Genomic DNA, 4,853 nt, shown 5'->3' with positions numbered 1-4,853 from the left:
GTAATCCTTTTCCTCCTGGGAGGGAAACATCTAGTCATTTTACCACTTTAAAAACAATGGTCTCTTGCAACTCATCAAAGGGAGAAATCTGCACATGCCAGACCTCTTCATTATCCCCTCGGTCTGACAAACTCCTAAAGACCCCGGGAGCCAATTTCTGAGCGAAAGGATCCAGGCTCTTCTCTCCACAGGGGAGAGAAGGCTAAATCAACCGGAAAAAGGTAGAATAGTACAGTTCGGTAAGCAGAGTGCAGACAAGCGTGGATAATTTTAACTCCCAGTACAGCTGGACTGACCACTAAACTGTCGCCTCATATCGAGCCTGTAACTGAGAAGCCGCAATTATCCTTTGGAGCACATTTATGAGGAAGCATGGGGCGCCCAAGGCGTCATGGGTGAGGCTATTCAGAGCAGGTGGATTGGGGCAATGAACGAGGATTGTCGCATGTGGCTCCCTGCAGGGAAGGGAAAAGGAGCCAGAAGGCCAGCTCCATGGAAGCTCTGCTATAAAAGGGATAGAGCAGAGTGGAGGCAGGGATGAAAGGAGATGAAAAAGAAGACAGTAAAGGAGGGAGACAAAGACACTCCTGACTTCTTTAGAAGTGCCAATGGCTTCCAAAAATGGATAAGCCTGGGAGGCCAAAATGATAACTCAGAAGTGATGAAACAGTCTTTTTTTTTTTTTTCGCCTCCTTTCTCCCCCCTATCCCCATCCTTGTACACAAAGAGTTATTCCCCAACTAAAACCACCTCTCCTCTTCCTTTCTAATTTCTAAGCCTCAAGCAGCAACACGTGTGATTTTATCTATAGCTCAGTCTGATACTGAACTACAAGCCCAGAATATGATACGTATGCCTGACACTGGCTGACATGTTTTGGATCATGAAGATAATGGGTCATTCACATTCTGCAAATTCCTTTTGAATTTTCCCAAAGAAATGATTCCTGAGTGCTGCCCTCAGTTTGGGAAGCACAGACCGCTCCTGTTCCTACTTCTCCCCGGTAAAAACAGGGTTTCAATTGAGAAAGACGATCAGGCGGTGAAATTCTCTGTTGCGTTCATGACGACTCGATTTTGCTACTTGTTACCACTTAAAAATACTACAAAGTGGAAGACCTGACACATTTCACCTTGATTTCATGTAATTTCATTTTGCGTGTGTGGTTTACTTTCCATAATCCTGAAGACTTCAACTGAAGGCAGTCTCGGGGTACGGTGGAAGGTTTAGGTGACAGTTTCTGAAATGTCTGCTAACATCGGATATGAAAATGCTCAGGTAACAATTGGAGAGCTAAATTCCAAGAGTGTGAAATATATAATCAGTTGATCTACAGCAACAGGAGAATTTTCTATTGATGAGGGGAGTGCCAAGAGTTAAGGTAGAATGATAAGTAGCAAAAAGGCTGGCTGGAGCGCTTGCAGAATTGAGAAAATGGTACAGTACCAACCCAGAATCCTACACCCAGGATGCCATGAGCATGACATTGAGCCCCTTCCTTAACTAAGTGCTCCTACTTAGTGCTCCCAGGGAACTCCCCTGTAAGGGACTCTGTCCCTGACTTGATTGACAAGATCAGCAAGCGAATAGGATTCATCTATACTTCGTGCATTTGTTCATTTGTTTGTATGCTGCTTTGTTCAAATACATCTATGAAGCCAGGAATGACTGTATTCACCTTTCAAGCCGTGACAAAATTATCTTTTGTAAGATGTTATCGCCTTTAAATGGGACAAAGAATTGAAGTATGGGGTTGACCAAAGGGTTTGTTCAGGTTTTTCCACAAGATATTATGGAAATACACAAATGAATTTTGGGGCCAAGCCAATATTCAGCCCAGCGTGGAGTTTCATCCCCCTTTGACCTCCCTGTGGTTCCATGGCAGTGGTTCTCTACATGTGCTCCCTGGACCAGCAGCATTAGCATCACCTGGGAACTTGTTAGAAATGCTCATTCTCAAGAACACTCCCACCCCCCTCCACTGCCCCCCGCCGCCACCAGCCAAGAGTGACTGATTGTAGACTCTAGAAATGGGCCCTCCAGGGCACATTTTCATCAATGTTCCTGGTGATTCTGATGCTGGCTGAAGTATGAGCACCCCTGCTCTACATTAACAGACCCCCTTCCTTGGAATTCCCACTACTTACAGATGAACTCTCGATGCAGTGAGGCCCAGAGCAATGGCTCCGTAAGGCACTCTTAATTAAACACTAACAAAAGGGTCCCCTCTGGTCTGGTCTTGGGTCTGCTTCATTCTTCCCATGTGTTTGATGGGCACGTGCTGAACCTAGAACAATATTTCTCCATAAACAGTGTCAGCATCTTGCACTAACTTCTTAAAAACGTTTTTTTAGCCATTTCAGGTAACAATCCCCCACGTGGCCTTAACACCCAGAACTCTGGTGAATGTTACGATTGTTTTGCAGACAGGAAGTGACTGTTGCATTAACACTATCCAGAAGTGAGTGGTGATAAACTCCGGCACTGCTACAAAAAAAAAAAAAAAAACCCAGGCTCAGAGACTCAGGAACTGAAAGAATACATTCTGCAGTTGAGAGGAAAAACCCACACAAACTCAAAACAAAATCAGTTCAAATAAACCTCGTTTCTTGCCATCTATAAACAGAGTAAGTTCAAGGGAGAATCTTTTGGCCTCAAGAAGAACCATGGAATGAGATAAGATGTTTCTCCTTTATTTGAATGTGTGGATTGCATACGCACCCTATTATAAAGGCATTTCAAATATCCTTTAATGATTTTAATTGACTAAGTCCCATTCTTCCCTGAGGACCACATTGGGTTTATCTGTACACAACTTCCTGCTATTATCTTAAGTCTCTGGTAGCTTAATGAAGGCTGTATGTCAGCAAACACTATTTTTTAAAAATTGGAGGATAAACTTACAAGGAATAAATGCTCCTTTAGATGTTAGAGGTCACTCATGCCCCAACTTAACTTGAATGTCTAACACAGCTGCTTCAAGAAGTCCACGTGGCCCTGGGCTCTTAAATCATGTTCACTTAGGACATACCTCTTTGGGCTTGAAATACAATCTGGTTAATGAATTTACCTTACCAGGTACCAGTCAGGATACCCAACATGAAAATCTCTGCACAGAAGATTTTTAAATCTGTATCGTGTCAAATTCCTACAAGCAAGTCAGCGTTTTGTTTTGTCTTTTAAAAGGGACGCTCACATCCAGTCTGTTGTAACATATCTGAACCTGTTCGACCTGGCTGCATTTTCCAGGAGCAAGAAGTGGAATTCACTGTAACCTGATCAGACTCCTTTTGACCAGATTGGGGGAATCAGCATGTTTGTGTTGGCTTGTTAAGCCTTCAAGGCTCACAGACTTAGCCAGTTCAGGCAGAGATGGGCAGTCAGAGAAAGCATTTGTTTCCCCACGCATATCCCGCTGGCTTCATGGTCAATGGCAGTGCCAGGGAGTTCAAGCAATTATTACTTACTTTAGGGAAACAAGCCAACAACTTGAGAATCAGTGTCCCCAAGAAAAGGTCAATAGGCCTCAGTGCTGTAATGGATGTAACAAATACTTGAATAAGAATAATATAAAAATATGTTGGCTCATTTTGATTTATTTCCAATGTCCTGGCTTGTGCCCCGCTGAGTGGTTCACAAATTCAAACTTGATTTCTGCTGACTTGTTTAGCCACCCCACTTCTCTTTTCCTTCCTCCAAAGTGGCTTTCAATCATATTTCACAGTCCCTTCCAAAATGGCCACAAAGTATAGCACCAGAGATATTCTCAGTCTGTCAAGTGACTATATATTAAGTGGTTTTATGAAGCCGGGAGCCTGAGCCAGGCTTCTGAACAATGCCGAGGAACAGTCAGAGCTCCACAAAGACAGGCCACTCTGCACAGCCAGGCCCAGCTCAGTCTCAACAGATAGAGTAGCTTCTTCCCTCTCCAAGCTTGAGTCCTACAGGGATGAAGAAGACAAGAACTGCCTAGAATTTAAAATGTGTATCAGTTGGAGAGGCCCCAGGACATCCCCTATTTCGTCCAAGGAAACAGAGGCTGGGTCATGATAAAAAAAAGAAAATTGCAAGATCCTCAGTGAGAAGGGACTTCGCTGGCAGGCCAGTGGTTAAGACTTTACCTTCAAGTGCAGAGGGTGAGAGTTCAATCCCTGGTCTGGGAGCTAGGATCCCACATGCTTCAGGCCAAAAAACCAAAGCATAAAACAGAAGCAATATTGTAACAAATTCATTAAAGACTTAAAAAAAAAAAAAGATCCTCAATGAGTATACAGGGAAGACAAGAGAGGAAAAATACTGGCCTGGGGAGGCTGCCCCCCTCCCTCTCCCACCCACCCAACTGCATGCACGCATGGGTGCTGCAACTTAATTGTAAGTGAGCCTCAAATCACAGCCAAGGTCTGCTCTGATTCTTGCCGGGAAATAATTCTAATACCTTCTCTGGGTAGAGTGAAGTGCATGGGGTGGGAAGGGAGGTGCCAGGCAGGACATTTGCTACACAGACTGGAGTTTATACCCACCTCCATATATATCCCCCACACTCTCTGTCTTAGGAGACCAAGGGGCCCTAGTGTTTCTTTTGCAACACTTCTTCCATGAAAAAAGTTTCCATGGGCATATTAGTCCCATTTCAAGAGTATTTGCTGCATCTTCACCACCACACCCACTGGTCTCTCCAAGAGGACAGAAAAAGCAATGGCCTTTAAACTACTGTTATTCCACTCAGCTAACTGTTCAGTTCAGTTCAGTTCAGTCGCTCAGTCGTGTCTGACTCTTTACAACCCCATGAACCGCAGCACGTCAGGCCTCCCTGTCCATCACCAGCTCCCTGAGTCCACCCAAACCCATGTCCA

This window comes from Giraffa tippelskirchi, chromosome 2 (genome assembly GCF_054371585.1).
Source record: "Giraffa tippelskirchi isolate mGirTip1 chromosome 2, T2T-mGirTip1v1.2.pri, whole genome shotgun sequence".
Lineage (NCBI taxonomy): Eukaryota > Metazoa > Chordata > Mammalia > Artiodactyla > Giraffidae > Giraffa > Giraffa tippelskirchi.
Note: the sequence above shows the minus strand (reverse complement) of the source record.